We start from the raw sequence: 24,551 nt of genomic DNA, 5'->3' as shown, positions 1-24,551 counted from the left end.
AAATAAGGTTTACAATCCACATATATATTTTTATAATTTTGCTCTCAAAGACCTTTATGCCATAATATGATATTATGCAGTAAGCAATCCCCTCCAGCAGTGCAGTGTCTGAACTCTTGGCCTATTGGGATTGGACACTTCAGATGCTTGATTGGCTGCCCAGCATGGGCGCCACTCCCACAAAAGCGCATGGAGGTCAAGTCATCACAGCATAGAGCAGTGCCAAAAATATATGAGTTAAGCTGTGCATAAAGCTGTGGCTCAGTGTACATAAAAACTGACAGGCGGGGTGAAGGCTTTTGACAAAAGAAACTTAAAGGGTTTTGCCCCTTGAGTGGTAATTAATCCTGATGGCCAAATACAGTCCTATGCAAAAGTTTAGGAACCCCTGACAATTTCCAAGAATATTATTTATAAATATTTGGGTGTTTGAATCAGCAATTTCATTTTGATCAACCAAATAACTGAAGGTCACAGTAATATTTCAGTAGTGAAATGAGGTTTATTGGATTAACAGAAAATGTGCAATATGCATCAAAACGAAATTAGACAGGTGCATAAATTTGGGCACCCTTGTCATTTTGTTGGTTTGAATTAGGGATGTCCTGATACCGATACTAGTATCGGTACCGATACAGAGCATTTTCCCGAGTACTTGTACTCGGGGGAAATGCTCCGATACTTCACCCGATACCTGGGCGGTCAGTGCGGCAGGGGAGTTGCAAGTCTTCTCCGTGCTGTCTTCGTCCCCCGTGCTGCCTTAGTCCCCCGTGCTCCATGCAACCTTGTCGTGCTCCGTGCTACCTTGTCCCCGTGCTCCGTGCCGCCTTGTCCCCCGTGCCGCCTTGTCCCCGTGCTCCACACTGCCTTGTCCCCCGTGCTCCATGCAACCTTGTCGTGCTCCGTGCTACCTTGTCCCCGTGCTTCGTGCTGCCTTTGTCCCCCGTGCTCCATGCAACCTTGTCGTGCTCCGTGCTACCTTGTCCCCGTGCTCCGTGCCCCCGTGTCCCCCGTGCTGCTTTGTCCCCCGTGCCGCCTTGTCCCCGCGCTGCCTTGTCCCCCGTGCCGCCTAGTCCCCTGTGCTCCGTGCTGACTTCTCCCCCCCCCCGTCCCGCTCTCCCCCCTCAATCTGTCAGGATGGAGAGAGTGGAGGTAGGAGCCACTAAACCCGGCTCTTACCTTTTCAGAATGAACAGAGTCAGTGATCACTGACTCTGTCCATTCACATAACTGAGCATCGTAACCTGTGTTTACGATGCTTCAGTTTATAAATGGAGAGAAGCTTCTCTATTCATTTCAGCTGAGGCGGCTGAGAAAGGGACTGGGGAATCTGTGTCCTTAGTCCCTTTCTCTGTCTTAAAGGGGAGATGTCAGAGGTCTGTTAAGACCTCTGATATCTCTCCAAGGACCCCCAACAGGGCTAATTAAAAAAAATTGCAATAAATATAAAAAAAAACACACCGACAATCCACTCCCCCCCCCCCCCCCCAAAAAAAAGAAAAAAAAATTGTAAATTTTTTTTAAAAAAAATACTGCCACTGTCACATGACATAAAAAAAAAAAAAAGGATCGGTATTCGGTATCGGCGAGTACTTGAAAAAAAGTATCGGTACTTGAGGTTTATTGGATTAACAGAAAATGTACAATATGCATCAAAACGAAATTAGACAGGTGCATAAATTTGGGCACCCTTGTCATTTTGTTAGTTTGAATTAGGGATGTCCCGATACCGATACTAGTATCGGTACCGATACAGAGCATTTTCCCGAGTACTTGTACTCGGGGGAAATGCTCCGATACTTCACCTGATACCTGGGCGATCAGTGCGGCAGGGGAGTTGCAAGTCTTCTCCGTGCTGTCTTCTCCCCCCGCGCTGCCTTCATCCCCCCGTGCTCTGTGCTGCTTTTGTCCCCCGTGCTCCATGCAACCTTGTCGTGCTCCGTGCTACCTTGTCCCCGTGCTCCATGCCACCTTGTCCCCTGTGCTGCCTTGTCCCCCGTGCTCCATGCAACCTTGTCGTGCTCTGTGCTACCTTGTCCCCCGTGCTCCGTGCTGCCTTTGTCCCCCGTGCTCCATGCAACCTTGTCGTGCTCCGTGCTACCTTGTCCCCGTGCTCCGTGCCGCCTTGTCCCCTGTGCTGCCTTGTCCCCCGTGCCACCTTGTCCCCGTGCTCCGCGCTGCCTTGTCCCCGGTGCTCTGTGCCGCCTTGTCCCCCGTGCCGCCTTGTCCCCTGTGCCCCGTGCTGACTTTTCCCCCCCGTCCCGCTCTCCCCCCTCAATCTTTCAGGATGGAGAGTGGAGGTAGGAGCCACTAAACCCGGCTCATACCTTTTCAGATAGAACAGAGTCAGTGATCACTGACTCTGTCCATTCACATAACTGAGCATTGTAACCTGTGTTTACGATGCTTCAGTTTATAAATGGACAGAAGCTTCTCTATTCATTTCAGCTGAGGCTGCTGAGAAAGGGACTGGGGAATATGTGTCCTTAGTCCCTTTCTCTGTCTTAAAGGGGAGATGTCAGAGGTCTGTTAAGACCTCTGATATCTCTCCAAGGACCCCCAACAGGGCTAATTAAAAAAAATTGCAATAAATATAAAACAAAAAAAACACTGACAATCCACTCCCCCCCAAAAAGATTTTTTTTTAAAAAAAAATAAATAAATAAATACTGCCCCTGTCACATGACATTAAAAAAAAAAGAATCGGTATTCGGTATCGGCGAGTACTTGAAAAAAAGTATCGGTACTTGTACTCAGTCTCAAAAAAGTGGTATCGGGACAACTAGAGTTGCCACCTTTTCGTCAAGCCAAACCCGAACACTTTAGCGGCGCACAGCAATTTTTTTGTAGTACATGCTATAGGATTGTAAGAGACTTAGGACACGTTTGAGTTACCCTAGGAGAGTAGTAAGGAGGCGCGCATAGCGCGCTGCAGTGAACAGTGGCTGTGGCCAAATTGTGTTAACAGTGGAGAGGGGGGTGGACTTAAAGGGGCATGGTGTGCCCATAAAATATGATTAGATTTATAAAATAAATGTCAGTTAAAATATGAACCTAGCCTACCTTAAAAGTAAACACTGTCAATCAGTGGGGCAGTGGACGCCTGGACGCTGTCAGTAGGACAGAGGACGGTGTCAGTGGGGCAGTGGACGCTGTCAGTGGGGCAGTGGACGCTGTCAGTGGGGCAGTGGACGCTGTCAGTGGGGCAGTGGACGCTGTCAGTGGGGCAGTGGACGCTGTCAGTGGGGCAGTGGACGCTGTCAGTGGGGCAGTGGACGCTGTCAGTGGGGCAGTGGACGCCGTCAGTGGGGCAGTGGATGGTGTCTGTGGGGCAGTGGACGGTGTCAGTGGGGCAGTGGACGGTGTCAGTGGGGCAGTGGACGGTGTCAGTGGGGCAGTGGACGGTGTCACTGTGTGATCTCCAATCGTCAGCCATGTCCCTGGAAAGAGCAGCATGACAAGTCCCACACTGGAGAGAGCCTGTGCACTGAACTCGAACTGCAGAAAAGTAAAGACCCTCAGCTCTGCACTCACCCAGCTGTCGGTATCCCCTTATCTTGCACAGCAGGCTCTGTGTTTCTTCCTCCCGCTGTCCAGACAGGTCACATTCTTGGCTTGAAGAGCCAGAGGCTGTGTCTGCATGAAGAAGGCACTGGTGCGTCTCTCCCCCCTCACAGCACTAGATACTCTGCCAGAGCGTCGGGCAGTGCAGGGAGGGAGACACCTGCAGGGGAACCCCATTACACAGTAATAATAGGAAACTTCTCAGCACTGTGTCCGGGGCTCAGGCGGACTGATTCCCATACACAGGATTCAAAACCCGTACTGTCCGGGGGAATCCTGTACCGGTGGCAACCCTAGGGACAACCCTAGTTTGAATACCTGTAACTACTTAGCCCTGATTAATTGGAACACGCAATTGGTTTGGTGAGCTCATTAAGCCTTGAACTTCATAGACGGGTGCATCCAATCATGAGAAAAGGTATTTAAGGTGGTCAATTGCAAGTTGTTGTTCTCGTTGGCTCTCCTATGTAGAGTGGCAACATGGGGGCCTCAAAACAACTCTCAAATGACCTGAAAACAAAGATTGTTCTACATTATGGTTTAGGGGAAGGCTACAAAAAGTTATCGCAGAGATATAAGCTGTCAGTATCCACTGTGAGGAACATAGTGAGGAAATGGAAGACCACAGGCACAGTTCTTGTTAAGGCCAGAAGTGGCAGGCCACATAAAATATTGGAGAGGCAAAGGCGAAGGATGGTGAGAATGGTCAAAAACAGCCCACGGACCACCTCCAAAGACCTACAACACCAACTTGATGCTGATGGTGTCACTGTGCATCCTTCAACAATTCAGCGCACTTTGCACAGGGAGAAGCTGTATGGGAGAGTGATACGAAAGAAGCCTTTTCTGCACACACGCCACAAACGGAGTTGCTTGAGGCATAAAAACGCACATTTGGACAAGCCAGATTCATTATGGAATATGGTGCTGTGGACTGATGAAACAAAGATTGAGTTATTTGGTCATAACAAGGGGCGTTATGCATGGCGGCAAAAGAACACTGCATTCCAAGATAAACACTTGCTACGCACAGTAAAATTTGGTGGAGGTTCCATTATGCTGTGGGGCTGTGTGGCCAGTGCCGGTACTGGGAATCTGGTTTAAGTTGAGGGTCACATGGATTCCACTCAATATCAGCAGATTCTTGAGAATAATGTTGAGGAATCAGTCACAAAGTTGAAGTTACGCCGGGGCTGGATATTTCAACAAGACAACGACCCAAAACACGACTCAAAATCTACTCTGGCATTTATGCTGAGGAACAAGTACAATGTTCTGGAATGACCATCTCAGTCCCCAGACCTGAATATCATTGAACATCTGTGGGGTGATTTGAAGTGGGCTGTCCATGCTCGGCAACCATCAAACCTAACTGAACTGGAGATGTTTTGTAAGGAGGAATGGTCCAAAATACATTCATCCAGAATCCAGACACTCATTACAGGCTATAGGAAGCGTCTAGAGGCTGTTATTCGTTATTTCTGCTCTACTAAAAATATTGATGTGATTTTTCTGTTGGGGTGCCCAAATTTATGCACCTGTCTAATTTTGTTTTGATGCACATTTGCGCATTTTCTGCTAATCCAATAAACCTCATTTCACTACTGAAATATTACTGTATCCTTCAGTTATTTGATAGATCAAAATGAAATTGCTGATCCAAACACCCAAATATTTATAAATGATAATCATGGAAATTGTCAGGGGTTCCTAAACTTTTGCATACGACTAATATCCATCATATTTTACCAGTGAATCCAGCCCTGTTTATGTCAATTATTGAAAACAGAATCAACAATACCTTTGTATTGGGTATTTGGATCACTAGACAAGGCAGAGTAGGTTTGTGTGTTGGCAGTTTTTATCTTTTTATTTTTTATGACCTTGGTCAGGTGTTTTTATTCCTTGTCATTCCCATCAATGTGGAATTTTCGGGCTACTGCACTTCAGTGCACCGCATATATGTTATACAGGAAAACGTGCAGGGCATAAATTTAAACCTTAATAAAATAAAAAAAATTACGTGCAAAATCATGATAATATTATTTTAAGCATGTAGCAAGTGAAGTCCATAAATCAGGTGATGTGCAAATAAAATTTTACAAATAATATTTAAGATATTATTAAATATAAATTAAGCATGTAGCAAGTGAACAAGTCCATAAAGTTGATCCACCAGTGTTGAAGATCCACAACAAAAAGTGACAATCCCTCCACCAAAAGTCTCTCTAGGTACTCTCACCTTCTGGCATAGACCCCTGTATTACCAGGAAGTCATGCAAAGCAGATAATTGAGACAGATCAAATCCTCAAAAAAGAATCCTCCAAACGTTGCTTAAACTCCACAGAAACAGCTTATTTCCTTTATGCCCTGTACACACGATCGGTTCATTCGATGAAAACGGACCAATGGATTTTTTCGTCAGATATCCGATGAAGCTGACTTTCATCAGTCTTGCCTACACACCATCAGTTAAAAATCTGTTTGTGTCAGAACGCGGTGATGTAAAACACAACGACGTGCTGAGAAAAATTAAGTTCAATGCTTCCGAGCATGCGTTGACTTGATTCTCAGCATGCGTGGATTTTTAACCGATGGACTTGCCCACAGACGATCATTTATTTCTATCGTTTTTTTTTAAACATCAGAAAATTTTAAAACAGGTTCTAAGTTTTTTCACCGATGGATAAAAAAACGATGGGGCCCACACACAATCGGTTCGTCCGATGAAAACGCTCCATCGGACCGTTTTCATCAGACAAACCGATCGTGTGTACAGGGCATTAGGCTCAGCAGGCAAAGTATGCTTATAGGAGACAGAAGGAATAATATGACAGTCTGCAGTAAACAGCTTAGGCATAGGAAGTGGTTACTCATAAGCAAGAAGCAAAGACACATAGAGCTGGGTGGCGAAAGCCTGGTCCGCCTGGCGTATAACTTTTTACAGCAGAAAAATGAGTGTGCAGGAAACAAACACTCCTAAACCCTCAGTGTAGTGCAGAAGATGCTGGCAAAGTGGAGAGTAACACAAACATTTCAGGGCCCCACCACTTTGTCAATTTCATTTCAACACCCAGCTCTCTGTGTCACAGCATGCACCACAATTACATTTATTTGTACCTTTCTTGCTTTATCTTGCCACCTGGATTCATTGCTGGAGCTATTAAAAAAAAAAACGGAACTTGTGAATTTGAAGAGACACATTCTCCTAGGTTTCTTTAGTACCTAAGTGGTAAGTGGACAATCTGAAACACTAGGCCAGGGATCTCCAAATTATGACCCTCCAGCTGTTGCAGAACTACACGTCCCACGAGGCATTGTAAAACTCTGACATTCACAGATATGACTAAGCATGATGGGGATTGTAGGTCCTGAACAACTGGAGGGCCATAGTTTGGAGACCCCTGCACTAGGCTGAAGTGCTTTTATGGATAGAGGCAGCATGCATAGCCCTTGAGCAGGCATTTTGGGTTCTGCAGTAGTGGGGGAACCTTGTAAAAGGAAACTTGTTTACCGGTTCTAGACAAAGATATGTGTACTCCACACTTGTTGTCAAGATACAAATACATAAGTAACCCTTTCATTTAGTAGAGTACATAGTAACAGCTGATAATTAAACATTCATTACTATAGTTGCTGCTCCTTTCATATTACACAAGAACAAAACTGAAACCAACTATGACAATTCAAACCAAGAGGCGTTTTTTGTTAACCACTAACATTCCTACAATCCTTGGAACGCTACTAGCATTAATCATATGGGTAGGGCATTTGTTCTAAATATAAATTTGTCTCACCATGACAATATAAATATAAAGCTACAAATGAGATCCCCCAAACCTTACTAGACCCAGGGTTTCAATCACTTGTTGGGGTATAATTGATAATGAGAAAGGTGCTATGTACAGACCCAGCAGCACAAGCTATAGTCTAGTCCTGAAGAAGAGAAGCACAGGTGACTTTGCCACCAATAGTCAAGTGTTATCAGCATTATTTGTCCTTTTTTTTTTTTTTTTTTTAGGAAAATAGCTTTCAGCAAAATGGTGCGAATAGATTGTCGCTAGTGAATCAAATTATTGACCACCAGCTGCCACTGCCTGGTGTTATTACCTAGAAGTGTTAGTACCCAGTTATATTTTGTGCATTTAGGAAAGAGTTTCTATCCCTAATGGATCAGTATTTTGAATGCTGGTTGCCAACTAAATATGGCGCTTGTTATTCTTTATTTGCTTGTTGCAGGGTATTTATTTTTTTATTCTTTTTCCCCTCCCGTTATTCCTTCCCACCTATCTTTTTTATTCAGGAGAAAGGGAAGGAAAAAGAGAAAAGTTTGTGCTTTATGTAGATTATAATGTATGTTATAAGCACATTTAAGATATATATCTATATCCAGAGATATTATATATATATATATATATATATATAAAATGTTAGGGTTGTCCCGATACCGAGCATGTGCGTGAGTGCTTGTACTCGCACAAATGCTCCCGATGCCTTTGCCGATACCTGGGATGGGAGAGAGGCGATGTTCAGCAAGAAGTCAGCGGGCAGAGTCAGCAAGCAGAGAGCGGAGCGTAGAGCTAATCCTCAGGCGGGTAAGCTTGCAGGGTGCAGCCACATCATCCAGCGGCGACCGGAGCCGTCACATTCGGTAACGGAAGTGACGCTCCGTGTTGCCGTTACACCGTCAGTGCTTGAAAATCCCGACACCCATCTTGGTACACCCTGCATTCGGACACAGTATGCCAGCAGCGGATGTCTTGTTATACCCAGCCCATGTAGTTCGAGCTGGGTGTAACAAGATGTCCACTGCTGCTTTATTGAGGCCGAGTGCAGGGTGTACCAAGATGAACGTCGCAGAGGCAGCATAGAGAAGTAAATCCTCTCATGCCCATAAGTGCCAGCCATCAATCAGTGCTCATCAGTGACATCTATTAGTGCCCATCCAGCCAGTACCACTGCCAGCCATCAGTCAGTGCCACCTATCAGTGCCAGTCATCAGTGTGCCAACTATCAATGCCCATCAGTGCATATATATATATATATATATATATATATATATATATATATATATATATATATATATATATATATATATGTGTGTGTGTGTGAATACCTAAACTAAACAATATTTTTGCGAGCTCACTGCTTGCCACCGTTATACTGCAGCAGGTTGGCACAGCTGCGCAAATTGCCATCGGCCGCTTTAAGAGCAATAAGGTCTCGCCCCGACATGGCGCCTGAGCTGATGCGTGTGGCCGGCGGCTCCTCAGAGAGCCATAAAGGGGATCTGTCAATGTAAACAGTCAGATCCCCATTCTGACCAGGGAGTAGAGAGAGTTCTGCTGTTCCTAGTGATTAAAAACAAATTAAAACTGTAGAGGTGATCAAATACCACCAAAATAAAGCTCTATTTGTGGGGAAGAAAGGACATACATTTTGTTTTGGGTACAACGTTGCACAATTGTCAGTTAAATCGACGCAATGCAGTATCGCAAAAAATGGCATGGTCATTAGGGGGGAAAAGTGATTTACTATGGTGATAGTTAATGTTTGTTCATTTTTATATTATTATATTGTGTACTGTTTCCTATTTGAATTTGCAGCAAAATAATAATAAAAAAATTATCTACATACACTGAAATGGTACTTTTATTCCCAAACTCTATATACAGTATTTATAAATATATTAAAAGATAAGGGTTCCAACACTGAACCTTGGGACACATCACAATTAACCTTAGATCATTCAGAGTATGAGGCTGCATTAACACTTCAGTGTTTTGAATCACGGGCAGATTTCCCACGATTCTGCACGCATTTGAATAACAGCTAAAATCGCGGTGCGATTGTTGCGCGATGATTCGTGGCAACCCACATCGCAGGAAGCATGTTGCCCAAAAGTAGCTCCTGAACTTTTTTGGGCAACATGCTTCCCGCGAATAATTGCGCGACAATCGCGGCAGACCCGCACCACGATTTTAAATGTCAAAAGTCAAATACGAGTTCCGCGATTTGTCATTCACACATCAGCGCTTTCAAATCGCGAAAGATACATACACCAAAAATACACCAAACAGAAATATACCACTAATCTTATAGTATGTTGAAATACTGAATTTGCTCTTTTCTAAAACCTTAAAAAAATAATGCTTTTATATTACATTATGCAATAGTTGAAGCTAGTTTTTGGCAGTTTTTGGCAAGTGATACAAAGGCATTGTAGAGCAGACTAATGCTAGCCATACACCTGTCGAAAAATCGTTTGAACGAGTTTCCGAAAAAACAAACACATGCTCGTGAGAGCAAACGATTTTGCCATCATGTAATCAACAAATTTTGATCGATAAAATGCAAACTGTTCGGGCGAGAAACACATTAACCTTTTATTTTATCGCCCGTTCGGCCGAAGTTTTCCAAACTTTTCCTTTGATTTTTCGGCTTAAAAACATTACAACCCATTTTCGATCTGTGACCATTAACTGGACGATAAACAAACAAAATGTCAGATTTTCAAATGGTTTTTCATCTAGTGTATGGCTGCCATAATACACTTTTACTTTTTAAACTCATGCTGCTGTTCCTGATCAGAGAGAAGTGGTCAAATGAGCAGTTCTGGATAATTTTTTTTTCTCACTAGCAGATGGCTCCCTAGCGTGGGAAGCTTTCACTGCTCTGTGCTAGGACATATATAATGCATATAATGGTTAGAAATGTTGGCAGTATTTTACTTGTTTTACTTGTTCATTGTAACATTAACCTTGGTTACTGACAAACCCAGCGAGTATGCTACGCTATCTAGTTAGTTGCATGTCCAATAGTCTTTGAAAAGTTAACAAAAACTTAAAAAGACTGATTAATAGACTTCTTAGCTCCCTCTAGGTCACACCTTGCACCCCATTCTTTCTCAAATTAGGAATATTTACGAATTCTTATCTCTTACCTTAGTAGAACTTTTGTGCGTCTGAAGTCTGTCAAACACTCAAGTTGTTAAACAGGTTTGTCTAGTTGTAGTACCTAGTGACTCACATCTATTATCTGAAGATACCGCTGACATATCCTCCAATCAATGCAAATTAAAGGGGTTGTAAAGGTAAATTATTTTTCCCTGAATAGCTTCCTTTACCTTAGTGCAGTCCTCCACTTACCTCATCCTTCCATTTTGCTTTTAAATGTCCTTATTTATTCTGAGAAATCCTCACTTCTTCTGTCTGTAACTCACCACAGTAATGGGAGGCTTTCTTCCTGGTGTGGAGAAAGCCTCTTGAGGGGGCAAGCAGAAGGGTCAGGACGCTCTCTACTTTGCAGATAGAGAAAGAAGCTGTGTGTTAGTGGGTGTCCTGACACTCCTGCTCGCCCCCCCCCCCCCTCAAGAGGCTTTCTCCACACCAGGGAGAAAGTGTTGCATTGCTGTGTTTAGTTACAGACAGAAGAACAGAAAGTGAGGATTTCTCAGAAGAAATAAGGACATTTAAAAGCAAAATCAACGGATGAGGTAAGTGAAGGAGGACTGCACTAAGGTAAAGGAAGCTATTTAGGGGATTTTTTTTTTTTTTACCTTTACAACCCCTTTAAACCGATAATAGAAATAATATCATCAGTTATTACAAGGTACATGCATACATGAGCCACTGACTTCTCCCTATAGGAAGCCTAAAATAAATATGCAGGGTACTCTTCTTGAATAATTCTTCTTAAAATTGCAGCTTGGCATTCATGCTTGTCCAGTAGCTTAAAGTGGTTGGTAAAACCAAAGGTTTTTATGTTCATGCAGTCTGTGTGGGGTGGGGCGAAGCCACGGCCCTATGTGTCATATAGACGCATAGTTTCAGGCTCGGGAGTGAGCATGCACCAGTGGACCCATAGCAAGCAACTTACTATAGGCAACAGTGGTCAAGGGGGAGGAGCCAGGAGCGCACGTGGGGGACCCCAGAAAAGGGGGATCAGGGCTGCTCCATTGCACAGAGCAGGTAAGCATGTTTATTATTAAAAAGCAAAAAACAGAACCTTTAATATCACTTTAAGGCTGGCTTCTCACCTTTTCGAATTGGATGTGGTTTTCTCTGAATCCAATTTTCATAGCAGGAGAATGCGACTGGCTCTCTATAGAGCCGGTTCACATATCTCCGGGGCGGCTGCGGAGTGCACCGCACAGAAAAGCTTTGCGTCTTTGGCTCCGTTTTAGGGCTGAATTCAGGCAAAGATTTGGCCCTGATACGTCCCTGAAACGGAGTACAGGGACGTACAGCGTTCTTGCGCGATCCGCAGCCGGTACCAGTGTGAAACAAGCCTAAAGTGTAACGTTACTCGCTTAATCAGCATTAACTTTTTTAAATCCTTATGCTGCAAGACCTAAACGGATCAAAATTTGGCCAGTTCTGCAGGGCGAATTTCGATCAATGTGTGGCCATGTCTGTTATGTGTGGCCGTGTCGGTTTGACAGAACTAGTTTCTTAGTTCAATTTTTGTCAAATGGCTTTTTGGATTTTTTTTTTCTCAAACAGCCACCTGCAGCCTCTGATCAATGTTTTCTGACAATGGAAAATCCCTGCCATCAGAATAAAAAATCCCAGTGGGATTGTCTGCTTGTGTGGATGGAAAAATATGATTGTTTTTTTTCCCAGCAGCCCATTGGCTAAACGAAAAAAATAAATAAAAAAATGTGGACAGCTTTAGTAAATCAATAAGAATGTATATTATATTTACTTGCTTTAAACATTTTTTTTTTATTATTTCTTCAGTTGCTTCCTGGTTTCTGGCGTATGCCAAAATGATGTCATACATCCCAAGAGTCTTCATGGGCGTTTTTTTCTTTCATCTGGAGAAGGGGAGAAGGGGCTTTCTCAGCGAAGGACACCCCCCTGCCTGCATTCCTGAGCCAAGGGCAGATGGATTCCAGGAAGTAAATGCTACATGAATCATCTGCTCTTACTCAAGATGGTCGTGGCTAGAAATGCTAAAGGGGTGTTTTTCAAAGTGATTTCTCAACACAATAAAACATGGAGACATGGATATGCGAGAGAGATTGCTTTGAATATCAAAAAATGAAATAACCACTTGCCATCTGGGGCAATTTTGAAATTTTTCACAGACAGTACATGTTAAAAATCATAATTTTCTGACAAATTATGCGCCTCATGGCTTGATACACTGGGACTGAATCCCAAAGAACTTGTTCAAATGAGGTTGCTCCAATGCCTATAGGTCTCATGGCAATCATGGGTGATGACTGGGTGAGAGATGGATGACAAAGTAGGAATACTGTGGGGGAAATTAGGCTGTTGTAAATACCTGCCCGGGTTAGTCCCGTTTTATTTCTTTGGGGGTACGCAATGCATTTACAATGCATGAAGGAGGCTAACACCATAGGCCAATGTTGGAACTCAAGCAGGCCAGGGTGTATTGGGTGTCTTGCTCCGGGAACAGCCCAGTGGGAGTGGTCTCCCCGCTGGGCATGCTGGGGAAGAATATTTAAGGGGCAGTTGCCATGTTTTGGGGTCCCTTTTCCTGGCTCGAGGTATGTGCTGCATGATTTTTGGTCTCTGGGCCATGTTGGCCAGAGGCTGCGTTCCTGCCAGGTAGGCCCAGTCGTCCTGACTGGGGCCTACGCTCGGAAGGTGATCCTGTGCTGTCTGTCCTGCGGGAGGAAGCCACTCAATGGAGGAAACTAGGGGAGGACCTGTCCCGGAAAGGACCTATCAGAAGGCTGGTACTTTGGGAGAGGCCTGGTAACCTTATTGGATGCACCATAGTCTACGAAAACCTTATAGTGTGCCGGGTTGGCTTAAAGGCTCTAATACTGTAAGGCTGGATATCTGGGTACCAAATCTTGTGGCAGAGGATTCCGGAATCGTTCACTGAAGCTTGCAACCAGACTGTGGCAGACACTGACTGATCATTGTTCGTGCTTCATTCCTGCTGCTAGGCCAGGTGAGAGGGGCCTATCCTGGTGGGCAATACCCACTCGAGAGGAAGTGGTGAGTGACTTTTTGGAACTTGGAAGTTTTCCCCAGTGATCTGTACTAGCCTGAACCTTCCCCTGCTCCTCCATCTTTCTACTTTCCTGCAAGTTATGTGACACTGTATTTGCGCAGCGGTCTTTCAAATGCATTTTTTTGGAAAAAAAATACTCTTCAATGAGTTATGATGTTACGCAGCGAGAATCGTGATCTTTATTCTAAGCAAAAAAATTGCGATTCTCGTTTTTGCCAGAATCTCACAGCTCTACCAAACAGCAAAGGTGAAAACCAAAGTAAGAGATATAGAGACAGCGAGCAACACAATGGATGTCTGCAATTTAGCCCCAGAAACCTTTCAATAAACAGTACGACAAAGCTTTACAGCCCTATACCTTCATACAGAAGATGCTAGAAACAGGCGCTGGAACAACTGCAATTGAAGGGAATCCATGACAGGGTTGGACCGCAGACCTACAATCCAAGCTATATGCAACATGCTCTTAGAGAAACCTCCTACAGGTTACATTGCATACTTCTGCCAAGAAACAGCCAGCCTTCAGCATTGAGAGATATGCTACAGTGCCTTGAAAAAGTATTCATACCCCTTGAAATATTCCACATTTTGTCATGTTACAATCAATCCCCCACATGGCTTCTTGCAAACGGGGCGTCTTATGACTTTCTTCCAATAATGGCTTTCTTCTTGCCACTTTTCCATAATGGTCAGATTTCTGGAGTGCACGACTAATAATTGTCCTGTAGACAGATTCTCTCACCTGAGTTGTGGATCTCAGCAACTCCTCCAGAGTTACCATGGGCCTCTTGGCAGCTTCTCTGATTAATGCTCTCCTTGCCCGGCCTGTCAGTTTAGGTGGATGGCCATGTCTTGGTAGGTTTTCAGTTGTGCCATACGCTTTCCATTTTCGGATGATGGATTAAAGGGGTTGTAAAGGTAAAAAAAAAATTCCCCTAAATAGCTTCCTTTACCTTAGTGCAGTCCTCCTTCACTTGAGAGAAAATAAAGTGTAGCGCTAAAAAGAAAAAAACCCTGTGAATGAGTCTTTAAAAAGTGGTACAATGATACCAAAAATGTTTAGGTGAACAATAAGGTGAGTGAATCTAAGTCCGTGACAAACTCCAATTCATCAGATAATAGTGACTTATGTGATACACAGTGATTAATAGACGATCCGCCACCAATTGATGATAATTATGAGGCTTACCAGAGGGACCCAAATAAGTGTATACCTATCAGGTCAATCAAGCTTGAGTAATAACAAGGATCCAAACGAACTCCAATGATGAAAAACCAATGGGCCTCCTAGAACATCCTTATGTATAATACTGGATATGAAGCGAATTCACAGAGACCAATTGAGTGGTACCAATAAATGCTCCCATGCAATGATGTTAAAATATACAGAGGTTTCAAATTGTGCAGAATGGGAAAAAAGAAATAAAGGTGCACATAGCACAATTCTATAATTAATACTTGACAGTATTTAATGAAAAAAGGTTTTTCATTGTACCACTTTTTAAAGACTCATTCACATGTTTTTTTTCTTTTTAGCGCTACACTTTATTTTCTCTGTTTTTACTTTACAAAATTGATCTATTTTTGTGGTGTTGGCTGCTATTTATCACTTTATTGAGCAGCGCAGTGATCATATATACGTTTGTATATATTACTTTTTAGTCCTCCTTCACTTACCTCATCCTTCGATTTTGCTTTTAAATGTCCTTATTTCTTCTGAGAAATCCTCACTTCCTGTTCTTCTGTCTGTAACTCCACACAGTAATGCAAGGCTTTCACCCTGGTGTGGAGTGTCGTGCTCGCCACCTCCCTTAAAGGGGGAGAGCAGGAGAGTCAGGACGCTCACTACGCTGCAGATAGAGAAAGGAACTGTGTGCTAGTGCGCGTCCTGACTCTCCTGCTCGCCCCCTCCCCCCTCAAGGGAGGGGGCGAAGACGGCACTCCACACCAGGGAAAAGCCTTGCATTACTGTGTGGAGTTACAGACAGAAGAACAGGAAGTGAGGATTTCTCAGAAGAAATAAGGACATTTAAAAGCAAAATGGAAGGATGAGGTAAGTGAAGGAGGACTGCACTAAGGTAAAGGAAGCTATTTAGGGGAATTTTTTTTACCTTTACAACCCCTTTAACCACTTCCATACCGGACCTATTTTGGCACTTCTCTCCTACATGCATAAATCATAATTTTTTTGTTAGAAAATTACTCAGAACCCCCAAACACTATACAGCCTGAAAACTATATTCCCTCTTACATACCGAAGTGGAAATCCGAACTTCTTCATTTACATGAAGCCAAATCCAGCAGGCCATCACATTAGCCAAGAGGTCAGCCATAGCTAACAGATTTCAAGAGCAAGGCTATCAAATGTTAACACAGTGGTACGGTGCCCTATCCCTGCTCATCAAAAGGATTCAACAGGTCCTGAGTACTTTCTGGGGATGAACTACTGAAACACTCTACTAGGAATAGTTTGGAGATGAACAGATTATTCACAAATAACCTACTGTATACCGTTTAAAAAACTTTTTCCCAAGCTGGGAGGGTGGAGGGTAGGGAATGTCCCCAATTTTAGTGCAGTAGTCATATTTATCCTACCCCCTTTTCCTGCTTGTGTTTGACCTCCTGAACCTCCCTAACTTAGCCTAATATTCCATTTCCAAACCCCACACCCCTCTTTATTATTCCCCATTTTGGCTAAAATGACTTTCTGTTGTCTGTTTTGTTCCTGGGCATGCACAGCCCATTATTCGGGATCTCCCAAGCAAGATGGTCATGATTAAACCATTGGTAGTTATTAACCACTTGACAACCGCCCTATAGACAAAGTACGTCTACAGGGCGGTTGCTTAACTCCTGGGAGGCCGTTAACGTCCTCCCAGAGTCGTGGTCCCGCGCGCCCCCTGGGGTGTTTACACAGGAGTGTCCGTGCCCGCCGGGTCCTGATAGCGGCGGTTTACCATGTGATCGCTTCGTCCAATGACGGAGCGATCACTTGTAAACAAACCGGCGTCATGTGATGACGCCGATTCCTCCCTCCCCTCTCTGTACCGAACGGTACAGTGTGAGAGGAGAGGGGAGAGAGCAGATGCAGCAGCAGTGCTGTGGGCTGGATCTGTGACAAATGTAGTCACAGATCCAGCCATCCCTGCCCCATACTGTGCAATCCCTGCAATACTCTGCAATACCCCGCAATACTCTGCAATACTCTGCAATACCCCGCAATACCCTGCAATACCCCCCCCCCCCTGCTTCTACCGACTCAACGCTACGATCGAAGCCAGGATTGATTTTTTTAGGTTTCCCAGCCTAGAGGTGAGATATGGGGTCTTATTGACCCCATATCTCACTATAAAGAGGACCTGTCATGCCATATTCCTATTACAAGGGATGTTTACATTCCTTATAGTAGGAATAAAAGTAATCAAAATTAATATTTTGCATAAAAACGTGTCAAACTAAAATAAAGTAAAGTAAAGTGAACAATAAAATATATCTTTTTTTTAAAGCGCCCCTGTCCCCGCATCCAAAAGCGAACGCACACGTAAGTCCCTCCCACATATGAAAACGGTGTTCAAGACACACATGTGAGGTATCGCTGCGAACGTTAGAGCGAGAGCAATCATTTTCGCCCTAGACCTCCTCTGTAACTAAAAACATATAACCAGTAAAAATATTTAAAGCATCGCCTATGGGGATTTTTAAGTAGTGAAGTTTGGCGCCATTCCACGAGCGTGTGCAATTTTGAAGGGTGACATGTTAGGTATCTATTTACTAGACGTCACTTCATCTTTCACATTATGCAAAAACATTGGGCTAACTTTACGGATTTGTTTTTTTTCTTTAACCACTTAACGACCGCTGCACGCCTATATACGTCCGCACAATGGCACGGACAGGCAGAAGGGCGTATATATACGCCCTTGCCTTCTAGCGGGTGGGGGGTCCGATCGGGACCCCCTCCGCTGCGTGCGGCGGTCGGGTCCCCTCGGGGAGCGATCCGGGACGACGGCGCGGCTATTCGTTTATAGCCGCTCCGTCGCGATCGCTCCCCGGAGCTGAAGAACGGGGAGAGCCGTATGTAAACACGGCTTCCCCGTGCTTCACTGTGGCGGCGCATCGATCGAGTGATCCCTTATATAGGGAGACTCGATCGATGACGTCCATCCTACAGCCACACCCCCCTACAGTTGTAAACACACACACAGTGATCCTTAACTCCTACAGCGCCCCCTGTGGTTAACTCCCAAACTGCAACTGTCATTTTCACAACAAACAATGCAATTTAAATGCATTTTTTGCTGTGAAAATGACAATGGTCCCAAAAATGTGTCAGAATTGTCCGAAGTGTCCGCCATAATGTCGCAGTCACGAAAAAAATCGCTGATCGCCGCCAATAGTAGTAAAAAAAAAAAAAATAATAAAAATGCAATAAAACTATCCCCTATTTTGTAAACACTATAAATCTTGCGCAAACCAATCGATAAACGCTTATTGCGATTTTTTTTTACCAAAAATAGGTAAAAGAATACGTATCGGCCTAAACTGAGGAAAAAAAAAATGTTTTATATATGTTTTTGGGGGTTTTTTATTATAGCAAAAAGTAAAAAATATTGAATTTTTTTCAAAATTGTCGCTCTATTTTTGTTTATAGCGCAAAAACTAAAAACCGCAGAGGTGATCAAATACCACCAAAAGAAAGCTCTATTTGTGGGGAAAAAAGGACGCCAATTTTGTTTGGGAGCCACGTCGCATGACCGCGCAATTGTCTGTTAAAGCGACGCAGTCCCGAATCGCAAAACCTGGCCTGGGCATTTAGCTGCAAAATGGTCTGGGGCTTAAGCGGTTAAGCACAAAACTGTTTTTTTTTAAAAACACGTTAGAAACATTGCTGCGCAAATACAGTGCGAGACAAAAAGTTGCAATGACCGCCATTGTATTCTCTAAGGTCTTTGCTAAAAAAACATATATAATGTTTTGGGGTTCTATGTAATTTTCTAGCAAATAAATTATGATTTTTACATGTAGTAGAGAAATGTCAGAATTGGCCTGGGTGCTCCAGAACGCCTGAAGGTGCTCCCTGCATGTTGGGCCTCTGTATGTGGCCACGCTGTGTAAAAGTCTCACATATGTGGTATCGCCATACTCAGGAGGAATAGCAGAATGTGTTTTGGGGTGTAATTTGTGGTATGCATATGCTGTGTTTGAGAAAAAACTTGCTAATATGAAAATTTGGTGAAAATAAAAAATAAAAAAATCCTTGATTTTGCAAAGAACTGTGGGAAAAAAATGACAACTTCAAAAAACTCACAATGCCTCTTTCTAAATACCTTGGAATGTCGTCTTTCCAAAAAGGGGTCATTTGGGGGGTATTTGTACTTTTCTGGCATGTTAGGGTCTCAAGAATTGAGATAAGCCGTCAGTACTTCAGGTGTGATCAATTTTCAGATATTGGCACCATAGCTTGTGGACTCTTTAACTTTCACAAAGATCAAATAATATCCACCAATTTGTACTTATTTTTACAAAAGATATGTAGCAGTATAAATTTTGGCCAAAATTTATGAAGAAAAAATACTAATTTGCTAAATTTTATAACAGAAACAAAGAAAAATTATTTTTCCTCTTATAGCGTAAAAAAAAAAAACACAACGGTGATTAAATACCAGCAAAAGAAAGCTCTATTTGTGTGAAAAAAAAAGACAAAAATTTAATTTGGGTACAATGTTGTATGACTGAGTAATTGTCATTCAAATTGTGAGAGCACCGAAAGCTGAAAATTGGTCTGGTTATTAAAGCGGAGTTCCACCCTCTTTATCAACTTTATATGATTCTATTTAATACTGCCCCCTTCAATATATTTGGCATGTTTAAAAAAAACAAAAAAACTCACTGTTCTTGCCTCGCCGCGTCATCCAGCGCTGCCAAGCTATGCTGGGCTGAAGTATCGCCGCAGTTGAAAATCTCAAGCGGGCAGGTCAGGTGGAGAGATGGTAAACAGCCCCGCCCACCGCACTAATTATGTACTCGGCGGGGGGGAGGGGTTGGTGGGAGAGCGTAGCTTGCCTTTATATACACTGCCACCGTGCCATCAAACGGCTGCTCCACTGTGCCATCAAACACTGTCACACTTGGGCCATATAACACTGTCTCAACTTGGGCCATCAAATGCATCCACTGTGCCCAACGCTGCCTCACTGTGCCCGTAAAACACATCCATGAGCTGCTGGGTGTGATGCGATTTGGTGGGAGCGATGCAATGTGCTGGGGGCTATGCGATTTGGCGGGGGACCGATGCAGTGTGCTGGGGCCGATGCGGTGTGCTGGGGCCGATGCGGTGTCTTGGGATCGATGCGGTGTGCTTGGGCCGCTGCGGTGTGCTGGGGCCGATGCGGTGTGCTGGGGCGATGCGCGATGTTATGGTGGCAATGTGCTGTGATGGGGGAAGGAGGAAGCAGGAGGAAGTCAGCACAGCACAGGGATGGTGGGAACCCCTCATAATGAGCACAGCAGAAGTACAAACCCAGGAATTCAGCACAGAACAGGGATGGTGGGAACCCTTCATGAGGGGTTCCCACCGTCCCTGTGCTGACTTCCTGGATTTGTACTTCTGCTGTGCTCATTATGAGGGGGTTCCCACCATCCCTACAGCCCCAGGAAGTCAGCACAGCACAGGGATGGTGGGAACCCCTCATAATGAGCACAGCAGGGGTACAGCCCCAGGAACTCGGCACAGGGATGGCGGGAACCCCTCATAATGAGCACAGCACAGGGATGGTGGGAACCCCTCATCAGCACAGGGATGGTGAGAACCCCTCATGAGCACAGCACAGGGATGGTGAGAACCCCTCATAATGAGCACAGCACAGGGATGGTGAAAACCCCTCATAATGAGCACAGCACAGGGATGGTGAGAACCCCTCATAATGAGCACAGCAGGTGTACAAACCCAGGAACTTAGCACAGCACACGGATGGTGGGAACCCCTCATAATGAGCACAGCAGATACTATTAGTCCTTTTTAAGCACCCAGCTTTTTAAATTCATCATAACGAATGTTGGTAATTTTTTTATGAAAAGTGAACGAATCTAACAAATTGAGTTTCGGGCACGAAATACGAAATAACGGCTAATGCGAAACTAAACAAAATGAATTTATTTCCGGCGCACATGTTTAGTATGTATACACACACCACAAGATACATATATAACAAGAGATTATATATATATATAAAATATATATATATATATATATATATATATATATATATATATATATATATATATATATATATATATATATATATAAAATCTTGTTTTGTAGATATATCTGCATAGAAACAAATTATTTAGTATATTTGCTGGTTTCTGGAGGGAGGAGAGGTTTGCATGGATAAGAGGCGGCAACTTCCTCTGACACTCCCGTTGCTATGGAAACCTGACTGAAACCTATTACATTGCTTGTGCAGCACTGAGCATGTGCAAGATCTGCAAGGCTGAAATCCAGGAAGTCATACAGTCTGGCTTCATGATGCCCACACTTAAGATGGCCCCAGTCAATTTCTATTTTATAAACTATATAATCTAATTATATAATCTAAATGCTGTAACAACCTAACAAAATGGACCTTAGTTTACAGACCAACTTTACTAGAATACATTAAGCTTGTGTATTACAGGGGTATTTATATTTAAAAAGTGATATTGTGGCCGGAGCTCCACTTTAAGGGTGTTTAAGTGCCCAGTGGTCAAGTGGTTAACATACTTTTTGTAAAGTTGTGGATGTTGATCATCGGCCTTGGATTGCTGGATACAATTCTGTATGCATGGTTACACTTTTCCAGATGTCACGTGTCTAAATTAAAGAATAAAAAAAAGAACCCTTTAAATTCCTGGCAGTTTAGAAGCAGCAGCGATCAAGGTGTGGTACTTCAGCTGATGCCAACATAAAACATGCAACATTTTTAAAAGTACAGAAAGATTATGACAGGATGCTGACATTAAATGTATTGTTTTATAATTTAGCAGTTTAGTAAAGCTTTTCAGTTGGTTTCCCGGGTGGGAATTAACGGATCATTGTATTATATGTTTCTCAAACCAACTAACCATATTACAAGTGTCAACTCTGCCCCCTACTTTCCAACAGAAAGTACTGCAGTATTACATTAAGGAACAGTTAGGTAAATGTACGAACCTCCATTGGTGAAGATAACAGACAATTGTTCATAGGCCTTGGCCCAAATAAATCCACTCTGCTGCTAAAATAAAGTCTCTATAAAAGGTTCCGCTTCAAAGACAACATACACTCCAGCAATCCTCTCCACTGATCACTGTTGTATAAAAAAGAACCATTTCCTGAAGACCCCTGAAAAACCACCACTTCCAGGAATGTAGATTTCCTAGTGTCCTATTGCGCATAGTGGGTCCTGCTACCAACCCCTACATCATTCCCGGACAGTGCTGATGTAGGATTCAATGGACTGAACCACCAAGAGTAGTGGGTGACCAAGAATCACACACTAACAGATAACATGTCACAGTCTTTAGTTGACAGTAACTTCTAAACAGCAGGGGTTAGTAAGTGGCAGGAGAGGCAAGTTCCTTTTTTAGGATCATCCATTTTAGCAACATTGATTTTACGCTTGGGACTCAATGATTTGTTGAAATCCTCTGTCACTATTTTACATTCTACACAGAACAAAGCAGCATCCGTCACTTTCCTTTTATTTTGTGAGCTCTGAACCTCTAATAAATGTTATAGGGTTTATTAAAGTGGAGTTCCACCCAAAAATGGAACTTCTACTTTTTGGAACCCTCCCCCGCCTCCGGTGTTACATTTGGCACCTTTAAGAGGGGGAGCAGATACCGGTCTAATACAGGCATTTGCTCCCACTTCTTGGAACAGATCCCCTCAATGATCTACGCCACTTCCGGCACCTACTCTGTACCCCCGCTGTCTTCTGGGAGGCACACAGCTCCCAGAACACAGCAGAGACCAGTGAAAACGTTCAGCGCGGCTCGCACATGCGCAGTAGGGAACCGGGAATTGAAGCCGCAACGCTTAATTTCCTGATTTCCCTCACCGAGGATGGCGGCGGGGCAGCCGAGAGCCGAGCGATTCCTCGGCTTCGGCTGCCGACATCGCGGGCACCATGGACAGGTAAGTGTCCATATATTTGAAGTCAGCAGCTGCTGTATTTGTAGCTGCTGGCTTTTAATATATTTTTTTTAAGTGACATAGAAATGGTTGGGGACTTTGAATGAGGCATATAGACTGCCGCACCAGCACATGCCTCCATCCCCGAAATTGGAACAAGAAAAGAAGTTGGGACTTTAAATGAGATGCGATTTGATGCAAACAGTAGTAAAGTAATAAATGCGTAATAACCAAGCTCAAACTTACCACCCAAACAGCAAGCCACCTTCAACTGTGTAACTGTATGTTAAAAGCAGAGGATTGGTTGCACACATTTGCAAATGCATGGATAAGCTACAGGCCACTCCACGGCTCTCTGCGTTTCTGTAGTCCTAACTAAACTGATATAGTTTCCTCAATAGGAGGCATACAAATACTAATGAGTAGATAGAGGACAGGTGACAGAGTATGTGTCCCCGCCTCCACCTAGGAATGGTATGGTAGTGAGAGGCATTGGAAAAGACGCATAAGGGTAAATATATATAAAAAAAAAATATCAAAATCGCATCTCCATCCCTGTAATATGACATAGAAATGGTTGGGGACTTTGAATGAGGCATATAGACTGCCGCACCAGCACATGCCTCCATCCCCGAAATTGGAACAAGAAAAGAAGTTGGGACTTTAAATGAGATGCGATTTGATGCAAACAGTAGTAAAGTAATAAATGCGTAATAACCAAGCTCAAACTTACCACCCAAACAGCAAGCCACCTTCAACTGTGTAACTGTATGTTAAAAGCAGAGGATTGGTTGCACACATTTGCAAATGCATGGATAAGCTACAGGCCACTCCACGGCTCTCTGCGTTTCTGTAGTCCTAACTAAACTGATATAGTTTCCTCAATAGGAGGCATACAAATACTAATGAGTAGATAGAGGACAGGTGACAGAGTATGTGTCCCCGCCTCCACCTAGGAATGGTATGGTAGTGAGAGGCATTGGAAAAGACGCATAAGGGTAAATATATATAAAAAAAAAATATCAAAATCGCATCTCCATCCCTGTAATATGACATAGAAATGGTTGGGGACTTTGAATGAGGCATATAGACTGCCGCACCAGCACATGCCTCCATCCCCGAAATTGGAACAAGAAAAGAAGTTGGGACTTTAAATGAGATGCGATTTGATGCAAACAGTAGTAAAGTAATAAATGCGTAATAACCAAGCTCAAACTTTTTTTTAAGTGGGACCTCCGCTTCAAGAAGCAAAAACTATACTTCATTATACTGTAAAAAGCCAATCACCATTAAAGAGGAGCTCCAGTCTCCTCCCTATAAATAAAAATTCACCAGCTACAAAACACTGTAGCTGCTGACTTTTAATTTAACCACTTCAATACCAGGCACTTACACCCCCTTCCTACCCAGGCCAATATTCAGCTTTCAGCGCTTTCACACTTTGAAAGACAATTGGGGTTTTTATTTTTTGCGAAACAAATAGAATTTTTTCGTCATACTTACCTGTAAAATCCTTTTCTTTGAATACATCATACTGGTAGACAGTCTTAGATAGGAAGTGATCCCCTATATAACCCCACCCATACAGGAAGCACATCAGTTTTGTAGCAAGCACTGAATCCTCAAACAAAGAGGGGAGGGACCTCTGTGTCCCATGATGTACTCAAAGAAAAGGATTTACAGGTAAGTAAAATCCCAATTTTCTTTTTCATACATAATGGGACACAGAGTTAGGCTAATATTCATTACCTACTGGGACATCCCAGAGCAATAGCCTTGAGGGGAGGGAGATACCCTGCCAAACAATAGCCATCAGATCTTATATGGCAGTCCGCAGTA

The 24,551-nt window shown here is 43.4% G+C and overlaps 1 protein-coding gene across 2 annotated transcripts in view; it reads right to left on the bottom strand.

Annotated features, from left to right (window-relative positions):
* HHLA2 (HERV-H LTR-associating 2) overlaps positions 1–10,576 on the bottom strand; it is a 40,973-nt gene extending 30,397 nt beyond the window's left edge. Inside the window, exons 1-2 of one of the 2 annotated variants that reach the window (XM_040336640.1) lie at positions 10,509–10,571; positions 6,686–6,725 (exon numbers count right to left, since the gene is read on the bottom strand). The gene's annotated coding sequence lies outside the window, so the exon portion shown is untranslated. Of the gene's footprint in view, positions 1–6,685; positions 6,726–10,508 lie in introns of both variants that reach the window. The other variant, XM_040336641.1, reaches the window with a different exon arrangement.
* Positions 10,577–24,551: the final 13,975 nt, after the last annotated feature.

Source organism: Rana temporaria, chromosome 2 (assembly GCF_905171775.1).
Source record: "Rana temporaria chromosome 2, aRanTem1.1, whole genome shotgun sequence".
Lineage (NCBI taxonomy): Eukaryota > Metazoa > Chordata > Amphibia > Anura > Ranidae > Rana > Rana temporaria.
This window is presented reverse-complemented; position numbering and strand designations above follow the sequence as displayed.